An 11,669-nucleotide genomic window follows, 5' to 3' on the forward strand; every position below is an offset into this window, starting at 1 on the left:
GTCCTGTCTTCTCATTATGTGGCCAAAGTATTTAAGCTTCAGCTTCGGTCTTTGACCTTCCAGTGAGTTGCCTGAATTAATTTCTTTAAGTATTGATTGATTTGATCTTCTTGATGTCCAAGAGACTCTCAAAAGTCTTCTCCAGCACCACAATTTGAAAGCATTGATTCTGTAGTGCTCAGCTGTCCTTATGGTCCAACTCTCATAGCCATACATTGCTACTGGAAAAACCATAGCTTTGACTATATGGACCTTTGTTAGCAAGGTGATGTCTCTGCTTTTTAGTATGCTGTCCAGATTTGCCATAACTTTCCTTCCAAGGAGCAAGAGTCTTAATATCTTTGAACCTAAGAATATAAAATCTGACACTGAGTCTATTTCTTCTCCCTCTATTTGCAAGGAAGTGACGGGGCCAGTTGCCAAGATCTTAGGGTTTTTTTATGTTGAGCCTCAAGCCAGCTCTTACGCTGTCCTCTTTCACCCTCATCAAGAAGCTGCTTAATTCCTCCTTATTTTCTGCCATCAGAGTGGCATATCTGTATACTGGTGATTGTTGATATTTTCCCTGGTAACCTTAATTCCAGCTTTTGAATTATCCAGCATGTGAATTTATACGTGTAGATTTGGGAGCCCTCCAGATAGAGATAACCCATGAGATCTCTAAGAGAACTTGTGGCACAGTGGATAGAGTGACAGGCCTGGAGTCATCTTCCTGAGTTCAAATCTGCCCTCAGACACTTACTAGCTGTGTGACCCTGGGCAAGTCACTTCACCTTGTTTGCCTCAGTTTCCTCATATGTTAAATGGAAATGGCAAATATTCCAGTATCTTTTCTTAGAAAACCCCAAATAGGTTCACAAAGAGTTGGACATGACTAAACAAAAACATAAAGAAAAAGAAGAGGCCTAGTGGAACACTCACACTACAGGGAGAAGAGCTCCAGGCCTGGAGTCAGGAAGACCTGAGTTCAAATCCAGCCTCAGATACTTATTAGCTATGTGACCTTGGGCAAGTCATTTAACCCTGTTTGCCTCAGTTTCCTCATATGTAAAATGAGCTGGAGAAGGAAATGGCAAATCACTCCAGTATCTTTGCCAAGAAAACCCCAAATGGGGTTGCAAAGAGTCAGACATGGCTGAAATTCTAAACAACAACAATTGAAAGTGAACACCAGTAATTGTTTCTGAAGAGACCTAATAGTGATAAGCAGCAGGGCATGATGGATAGAGAGCTGGCCACAGAAGAGATCTGCCTTTGGCATATACTGGCTATGTGACCCTGGGAAAGTCATTTAACTTCTCAGTGCTCAGAAGCTCCCTAAGGATATAAGTTGCAGAGTAAGTACTCATAGGCAGAGGTGGATAGGATTTTCTCAGCAAGATTTCCCTATACCAATGAAATCACAGGTTTTCATCCTAACCTCTCTTACTTCCAACAACTCTTGAAGACTATAAGCTTCAGAGGAGATGATAACTTGAATTAGTAAGGGGAGCTCTCTCAACTTGGGAGTTTCTTATAGCAATGAAATCAGAGGTCCAGTCACTGTCCCTATAGGGGGAAGGAGGGAAGAGAGAAAGTAAGGTAGGGAAGGTTAGAAAGAGAGAAGGGGGGGGAGAAAGAGAGAGAGAGAGAGAGAGAGAGAGAGAGAGAGAGAGAGAGAGAGAGTTTTCTTCTCTGAAGAGACCAAAGCAAAAGACAGGTCTAAAATGCAATAAATAATAAAAAATATTTTGTCTGGTCTTGAAATTCATTGCCTAGAGAATCTCTTTTACTGCATGTGTTCCATGATTGATTATTGAAAGGAAAATCCATATCATTATGTTTTGTAATTTTTTTTATCAAGCTTAAAAGACCTGGGTAAAGGGGCACAGACACACACACGCACGTACACACAAAATCACAAAACAAATTCTTCTGTCCATAAGAACTACCAACACTGGTTACTGACTAATGTCCTTCTGAGAAACAAGGAAGGCTTACTTGATCTTTCTTATGCTTTTAGGTTCCCAATGTCAAGATGCTGGTAAGAAAATTTCCACCACAGACATTTACTAGCTAAGTGATCCTTGGCAAGTTATCTAATTCCTCTGTGCCTCAGTTTCCTCATCTGTAAAATAAGAAGGTCAGACTTGATGGCTTATAAGGTCCCTTTTAGCTCAAAATGTATGATCCTATAAAAGAAGAGGTTCCCCCATTTAAAACTAAGGGGAGGAGGGAAAAAATTTTCTGGCAGGGAGAAGAGAAAAAGGATTTCAGAACATTCATTCCTCACTTGCACAGATACCACTGACGTTTCTCCCTTGCCTCAGCGTGCAGCCTTAAGGGAAAAAGCTTTGATGCTATCACTGCCCCAGAAGCCAATCACTTCACACAGATTATCGAGTGGGTGGGAAATTTGAGGTTAGTTTCACTTTCTGGAATTGGCAATGAAAATAGCTTTCGTTTGATTGAATATTAAATTTCAGAAATGTGACAAACCAGAGGAAAATATTTATGTCATTCCCTTGGGTTGTTTTGAGTCATTTTTGTCACCAATTCAAATGGTGCCTTAAAATGAAATTATACACATATACACATACCTAGGAGGTTTGGAGTCTGGAACTGTGAGTTCAAGGGAAGATCTTCTGGTGTGGAAACACCCTCCTCCGACGCAGATCAATCACTGGTATACAATTGATAGTGTTAGAGAGTTGCTGAGAGGCTAAATGATTTGCTCACGGGCCCACAGCAAGTATGTGTCAGTCAAGACTCTGAATGGAGTCTTCCTAACCCCGAGACCTCTAACCAGTGACACACTTCCTGCCTTTCATATGAGTATTTGTCTGCTATGTTAGGAAACAGCCCTTTTGGAAGGCACATCTGCCTTCTGAAGTCTGGGATTGGAATTAGAGAAGATTTGAACGAGACCATCCACAAAAAAACACTAAATGAGTGTGCGATTCACAGTTGGCATTTACTGGAATGGTTATGATCGCCCTTCTCTTCTCTCACCAATAAATATCATCCTGGCAATAGTCTAAGAATATGATGCTCTTTATTTTTAAGAATCCAGTCATGATGTTATAATTTGTGTTCTTAAGCGTCTCTTCTTGCACTGTGAAGATCTTTCAGAGGAAGGAATGAAGCTGGATGGTTCAGAGTAATGAGATACTGGGCTTTTCACATCTCTAGGTTACTAGTTCAAATTGGGCTTCAGTCAGAAGTAGCCAAAGCAGCAGTTTCTCTCTCTCCCTCCCTCTCCTTCTCTCTCTCTCCCTCTTTTCTTTTCATTCCCCTTTTGTTTTCCCTTTCTTCATTTCTTTCTGTCCTTCTCTTTTTTCTTCTTTTTCCTTCTTTTCTTTCTTTTTCTTCTGCTCCCTTCCTTTCTTTTTTCCTTTCTCCTTCCCTTCTTCCTTCCTTTCTTTTTTCTTTATTTCCTCCTTTCTTTCCCTCTCTCCTTCCATCTTTCCTTCCTTTCTTCTTTCTTCCCATTGGTAACAACTTAGAAATTCAATTAAACAAACATTTATCATCTATTATGTACAAAAGATTGAGATATATATGAAAAAGTCTGAGTCTAACACCTACACAGAAAAGTATCCAAAGGACAACTAACAGTTAAAGTTATGGTCATTATCACTGGCTTTAAATAGCATTTTTCTTTTATATCAAAAATTACTTTTATTGGTAGCTCTTTTTTTTGACATTGTCTAGATTCCTCCTTGTGTCCCCCCACCATTGTCTCTTATAACAAAGTTGTCGTTGTTGTTTTGTAAGGAAAAAAAAATGAAAAGAAAAAGAAATTCAGGAAAACTTGCCAGGTCATCAAAAAAACCCTGACATTATATGCAGTGTTCTGTACCCATGAACCCCACCCCTCCTCTGCAAAGGATTTATATTTCTCCTTTGAAGCAAAGGCTGTTTTTTATAATTCTATAACATCAAATAATATTTATCAATAACCCTGAAATGGTTCTGTGCATGTATAGAATCAGCCTGTGAATGTCATTAATGTCATTTAATTAATGTCATTTAAAACTGAATGTCATTTAAACCAGGAAGCCACTCAGGAGTCCTGTGGCAAAGTCGTATTCCCTGCACTAGCCCTAAACTGCAGGTGAAGGGCTGTGATAAAGTGGGGAAAATCACTGGATTTGAAGTTAAAGGATACGAGTTAGAATCCTGGATCTGCTCTCAACACCTGAATAACCTTGGGTACATCACTTAATCGTTCTGGGCCTCAGTTTCCCCATCTGTAAAGTAAAAGGGTTGAATTAGGTAACCTCTGAGATCCCTTCCATCTCTAAGTCAATGATCACATTGGTATTCAGAGGGTACTTGCACCTCTGGTGTGAGGGCCTGTCGAGCCCTTTTCAGGTCTTTCCATCCACCTTTGGCATCCACCTATCGTCCAACTCTCACCGGTGGCTCCAAGAAGCTGTAATGCACGTAGTAGCCACACCCTGGTAAACCTTCTTAGCAGACAAGTTAAACCAGATAGAGGGTTACAGGCAGTCCTCAAACCCTGCTGTGAGCAAGCATCTGAAGATTTCTCCCAGTGGAATGGGCGGGTGAGAACAATTTATTCCGATGGTCATGAAGGAGGCTGAAGCAGATGCTGTGGAGCACTGAGAGCTTGGTCAGACATCAAGACACTGTATCCTGGGCCATCACCAGTCATCTTGACTTCTGTCTTACCACTGGACTTCGATGACTCTGGAAGAGACAGTGAGGCTGACGATTTTGTGCAACTCTGCCTCACTTAAATCCAATTCATGGGCAAGGGCCTCACCCTGTGATGTCATTGGTCCTCTTCAAAAAGGAAGGATGAACATCAACATCCTCAGGCATTGCTCTTTCAGTAGAAGGATGAGTGAAACTCATTAATCAAACAAAATAATAATACTATACTCTATTTGTCTATGATGTAAGCTATGTTGTAAGCTCTTTGAAAGCCGGAATTGTTTCTTTTTTTTGGTCATTTTATCTCCAGTACCTAGTATAGTTTCTGGCACTTAATGAATGCTTGTTAAATGGTTGATTGACGTTAATCAATTTATGTCACTTTCATATGCATAATAATAATACTTGACATTCGTATAGTACTCAGAGGTTTGCAAAATCCCTTCCACATATTGTCTCATTTGATTTTTCACAATACAGTTATCCAAAGTGCATAAGGCAAGGTAATTGTCCAAGGCAATTAATCATTTAGACCAGAAAGGAATTTGTCCATTTAAAAAAAATTTTATTTTCAGCTCCAATTTATCTTCTTTTCACCTATCCTCTGCTCCCAACCTTGGGGAAAAAAAAACCATTACAAAATGTATAATCAAGCAAAACAAATTCCTATGTGAGTCGTGTCTAAAAAAAATATGCCTCAATCTGTCCTCTGGGTCCATTATCTCTCTTTTCTGGATGTGGGTAGTATGCTTCATCATGAGACCTCTGGAATTGTGATTGGCCATCGTGTTTGATCAGAGTTCCAAAATCTTTCAAAGTAATTTGTCTTTACGATATTGTTGTTATGATATAAATTGTTATCCTGGTTCTTCTCATTTCACTTTGCAACACTTCATACAGATCTTCCCAGGTTTCAGGTAAGAATTTAACTTACTCATTTAAATATGGTGGCAGAGTCAAGGATATACTGGGAAAAGAGAAAGTGCTGGGAAGACTGATAAATTATCACAGTGTACCTGAAAATAATAGTAAATCATAATTATAGATTGCTTTGAGGTTTACAATGAACACTTTCCTCAATGGGTGGTGCAAATGTAACAGGAGGCTAGAACTAGATGCTGCTGGTATGCAGCGTAGGTCTCCTACTTTCTCCATCTTCTAAAGCCCTAGGGAAGTTTGCTCTAACTTTGGGATTGGTGGGTCCTGATTTTGACTGACAAATTAACTCCTTCCATCCTAGGGGAATGTGGGAAGAAGAGAAATCTTGGAGGTTAAAAATGGGAATAGATGGTAAAACATGTAATGACTAGAAAGCATTCCCTTGGAGGGGAAGCCACCAAGAAATCCCAGGCTCTGGGATTAAATATTTGAATATGAATCATTCATTCATTCTTTCAATAAACATCTATTAAGCACCTACTATGTGCTAGGCACTGTGCTAAATTCTGGGGATTCAAAAAGAGGCAAAAGACAGTGTCTGCCCTCAAGGACCTTACAGTCTAATGGGGAGAAATCAAGCAAATAAATATATAAAAAGCAAGCTCTCTACAGGATAAATAGGAAATAATTAACTGAGGGAAAGCAGTGGAATTAAGAGGGGTTAGGGAAGGCTTCCTGGAAAGGTGAGATTTGCTAGAGCTATGTCTGGGCAAATGTTTTGCTGTTGAAAATATCCTTTGGGGATACAGATAGAGACCAGTTATTTTCATTTCTTCCCCTTCTTGTTTTCCCTTTCTCTTCAGAGAAGGTGAGGCCATATCTCTGAGCCTCATGCCTTCCTTTCTCCACTCTCCCAGGCTTACCTTGCTTCTTAAAAGCCTATTTGCCTTTCTTTCTTTAAACATTTACTTTTTCTTTTGTAAACAAGAAGTTGTGATAAAAGTTATTAATCATTTGCATGGCTAATCTATGTGTATTGTTATTGCTTGAATATAGAGAAGAGTGAGGCAATTGGGGACCACCAGGGAGAAAGAGATTTAAAATTATGGTCTTTTTCCTCAACTTTGTTGCTTTCGGGAGCTCAGAGATGTAGAAGAGACCTAATGATTCATATACAACTTCCTGAACAGCTAGATGGTGCAGTGGATAGAGTGCTAGGCCTGGAGTCTCCTGAGTTCAAATCTGGCTTCAGACAAGGTCAGCTGTGTGACCCTGGGCAAGTCACCTAACTTTGGTTGTCTCAGTTCCTCATCTGTAAAATGAGCTGGAGAAGGAAATAACAAACTGCTCCAAATATTTGCCAAGAAAACCCCAAATGGGGTCACAAAGAGTCAGGCATGACTAAACAACAACAAACACAACTTCCCAGGGCAGAGACATAACACTTATACTGGGAGTCCCCTAGGAAATGGATCTTTTTGGCAGTGGATGCCAATGTCTAGCAGAGTTGGCACACAGACAGCTCCTCCACCATCTTTTCCAAACCTAGTTTAGGAGGAAAGCTAGTCCTAGAGAAAGGTGGCCAAGGCAGTAGCTGAACCCTGACCCACAAACATGTGGGGGGATGGTATGTAAGGGTGACTGACAGCCTTACCTACTGCAACTCACCATTCTACCTGCTGTGATGCCACCATCACAGCTAGATAAGTATTACAGACTTTTACAGATGAGAAAACTGTAGAAAAGTTAAGTGATTTGCCAATGGTCAAACAATAAATACCAAAGTTTCCATTCAAACCGAGATTTTTGTGACACGTGAGACCAAATCCTGACTATATCACTTCCTATCTGTGTGATCTTTTTTGTTGTTTGTTTCAGTCATTTCTGACTCTTGGTGACCCCATTTGGGATTTTCTTGGCAAAGATAGTAGTGGTTTGCCATTTCCTTCTGCAGCTCATTTTCCAGATGAGGAACTGAGGTGAACAAGGTGAAGTGACTTACTCATACAGCTAGTATGTATCTGAGGCCAGATTTGAACTCAGGAAGATGAGTCTTCCTGACTCCAGGTCCAACACTCTACCCACTATGCAATGAATTATTAAGCACCTCTATAATCAGTCTTGTAGGCACTTTGGCGGGGGGGGGGGGGGGGGGGCGATACAAAGAAATACAAGACCGTTTCAGACTTTAAGGAACTTACAATCTAATTGAGAGACACAAACCTGAAATGTCTAGACCAGTGGTTCTCAAACTTTTTGGTCTCAGAATCCCTTTACACTCTTAAAAATTATTGAGGACTCCCCCAAAGAGCTTTTGTTTACGTGAGTTATATAAATAACATCTTAGTATTATTATGAAAATAGTTTTGACCTCACAGACTCCCTGAAAGGGTCTCAGGGACTCTTAGATAGTCTGGAATTCCAAGATAGGAAAGCTTTTGTGGTGGTAATGATCCTCTAGAATGTCACCAGAATTGGGGAAGTGGATTTGAGGTAGACCCTAAGGGCCTATCTAGGATTTAGATTGAGAAAAAAAGAAGGAAGTTGGAAGGAGGATATAAACAGCAGTGTGGCAGTGAGAATGAGCATAGCCAGTGACCAAGGGGAGAGTAAACAGATCTGTCTCATTGGAATAAATGGTTTGTTTTGGGGGAGTGGGAGATAAGATCACTTGTTACCAGCTGATGGAAGGCATTGAATGTTGAGCTGAAAGGTTTGCACTTAATGCTATAGACTAAAGGAAAATATTTTCTCCAATGTGACCGCTCCCAAATGCCAAATGCCATGGGCCTCTTCTTAGTTCTCCTTGATCACCCCCTTCCTTTTTTATATTCTTTTTTTATTTTAAAAATATTTATTAAAAATATTTTATATTCTATATTCTTATTTATATTCTTCTTTATATTTTGATATTATTTATTTATTTATATTTATATTTTTATATTATATTCTCTTATTTATATTTTTATATTATATTCTCTTGGCTTCCCTGTCACTGCTCTCTCCCAGTTCTCCCACCTTTCTAATTTAATCTTCTTGGGTCTACCTTTCTGGTTCTTTGTCCTCCTCCTTTTCCTAAAATGTGGATGTCCCTTAAAGTTCTGTCTTTGGCCCTCTACATCTTTCTCCTCCACTCCCTTGAGAATCTCTTTCATTACCATGGCAACCTATAAGCAGACAATTTTCAGATCTACAGTTCCAGCCCCAAGCTCTCCCCTGAGGTCCTATCCTACAATTACAACTGCCTATGTTGTATGCCTATAGCTAGTATACCCTAATGTTGCCCCAAATCCAACATGAACAGAACTGTATTCCCCATCTTGCCCTCAAAATGCATCCCTTCCCTTTGCTTTCTAATTTTATTGATTATGTCACCATTCTGGGCATATTAGGTGACACAGTGAATGGACAGCCAGGCCTAGAGTTAGGAAGACCTGAGTTCAAATCCAACCTCAGACACTTACTAGCTGTATGATCCCAGGCAAGACACGGATCTCTGGTTGTTTCAGTTTCCTCAATCTTAAAATGAGCTGGAGATGGAAATAGCAAACCACTCCAGCATCTTTGCCAAGAAAACCCCAAATGGGGTCACAAAGAGTCAGACACGACTGAAAACAACTGAACAACAACAACACCATCCTCTTACTCACAGAATCACATAAAGAGATATAAGGGACCTTAGAGGTCATCTCCCCCAACTTCCTCATCTTACAGATGAGGAGACTAAGGCCCAGAGAGGTTAAAAGGATTATGATTACCCAGACTCAAAACTTTAGAATGGCTCTTGCTTTTTGTTTTTTTTTAAAAGAAATTGGTGTTTTTTATACAACCTATATCGGATTGCTTGCCATCTTGGGGAGGCAGGAGGGAAGGGAGAGAGAGAGAAAAATTAGAACTCAAAATCTTTCAAAAGCTGAATGTTGAAAATCGTCTTTATATGTAATTGGAAAAAATACTATTAAATTTAAGAAAAGATATTGGTATTTATTTTCCTTTAGTGTATTTTAGCACTAGTAAAAACATCTGGGACAAAACTCAAGATTACTCTAATCTTTTTCATGTCAGACATTTTCGCAGGCTCTCCCCCATGCCTGGAAGTCTCTCCCTTCTCATCTCCACCTCCTTGGCTTTCCTGGCTTCCTTTAAGTCTCAGCTAAAGTCTTCTACAAGCAGCAGTCTTCCCCGGTCTTCCTTAATTTCTCAATCTCTTTGAGATCATCTCCAGTTTGTTCTATCTATATCTTGGCTATGTATAGTTGCTTGCATCTTGCTCTCCCATGAGATGGAGTTCCTTAAGAGCAGGGTCTGTTTTTGCCTTTCTTTGTATCTCTACTACTTAACCTAGTGCCTGGCAAATGATAGGCACTTAATAAATGCTTGGGTTTTGTTGTTGTTGTTTTTTACTTGTTAAAAATTTAATGCACAATACAACAAAAACAACAAATATTCATTGAGTACCCACTGAGTTGGGCTCTGAGGGAGGTAACAGTTTCGATCAGATATGGTCCCTGCCCTCCTGGAACCTACAGTCTGGTAGGAAGTTAAGACACCAATCAGCAAATTAACAAGTATTTATTAAGCACCTGGCATTAAGCTGCACACTTGGAATACAAAAATAAAGCACAAATGGCTTTTTTTTTTAAAAACAAATCACATAATAAACTCAGAAGAGGATGTCTATGTAGCCTCATGTCTTGCTTCTGACACTTATTAACTTTGTGAGCAAGTCACTTAATTTCTCAGTGCCCTGAACAACCCTCTAAGACTATAAATTATCAATCTACATCCATGGAAGGAGTTAATGTTCCTACCAGTGAAGTTAAAGACAGATATAGGTCAAAATAAAGTGTGTGAGGGAAGGTCAGCCAAAGGGCTGTGTGATGACTGAGTAGGGAAAGGTCATTACTGGGGATGTTGCAGTTAGGAGTCAGCAGTAGGGTACGTGCCAGGGTAGGGCTGGCAATGCAGTGCTCTGGGATGGAGGCCTTTCTTGCTCATTGCCTAGGAGAGGTGCCCCTCTTTTCTAGGGGGACAGGACAAAGCCTGACTTCCTCCTGGGACTTCCCTTCTCAGATGGTAGGTGAATCCATATTACTCTGCCCAGGTCATGCAGACACTCCCTAGCACCAAGGCTCCCTCCTGCTCAATCACATTAACATGACCTTTCTGGAATTCCTTATGAGTGAGACCTAGGGTACAAGTCACAGAGACAGAGAGAGAGCCGTGGTGGGGCTGAGGCCACAGAGACAGAGGGGGAGAAAGCGGATGGGTAGATAGGGGAAGGACAGGGCAAAGGAGAGGGGCAAAGCAAAGAAGAAAAAAGAGGATAAAGGAGGAAAGGGAAGACATAAGTGAGCATTGGAAGCAGCATCTAATGCCAGGGATGCTGTTCTCTCCACTGTACTGAGTTGAAGAGGCAATGAATATGGTACAGTGAAAGAGTAGCAGCTTTTGAGTTAAAGAACCTGGGTTCAAAGCCTGCTTCTGATGCTCTCTGTCTATGTGACCTGGGACAGATCACTTTCCCTCTCTGGGCCCTAATTCCTCTGTAAAATGAGGGGTTTGGCCTAGACATCTGCTGAGGTCCCTCTCAGCTTTCCATAAAGGACCCTCCTCCATCCCTCATGTTTTGCTCTTTCTCCTTCATGTTCCTCTCCTTCCCACCTTCCCTGTCCCAGGAAATCTGGACAGGCACCCCTATAAGACTTTCATGAAATTTGGAAATGTAACTTTCCCACTGCACCTGGACAATGGTTGAGAATGAGATCAAGGCCCAGCAGAGCTAGGGATCTGGAGGAATGAGTCAAGCACTTTGCAAACCTTCAAGTACTATAGAGATATTGGCTGTCCTTGGGTAGTGAAGTAAGAATTAAAGCTGTAGATAGTCCCACAGGCCCTATGGAGAGCTTTCTCAGAGAGAGGTAGTGAGCTCCTCATCACTGAGGAATTTCAAGTGGAGGCTGGATGACCTGTCCTTATCAAGAGGGGATCCCCATTCAGATTTGAATTGGAGTAAATATCTGCTGAGGTCCCTTCTGCTCTGAGATTCTATGACCTGTGACTTTCAACTGGTGGGGAGGGTGTGAGTCATAGAAGGTTTCATGAAGGAAGTGGCATCTTGAGAGGTA

Source organism: Vombatus ursinus, unplaced genomic scaffold (assembly GCF_900497805.2).
Source record: "Vombatus ursinus unplaced genomic scaffold, bare-nosed wombat genome assembly UNPS02014807.1, whole genome shotgun sequence".
Taxonomy (NCBI): domain Eukaryota; kingdom Metazoa; phylum Chordata; class Mammalia; order Diprotodontia; family Vombatidae; genus Vombatus; species Vombatus ursinus.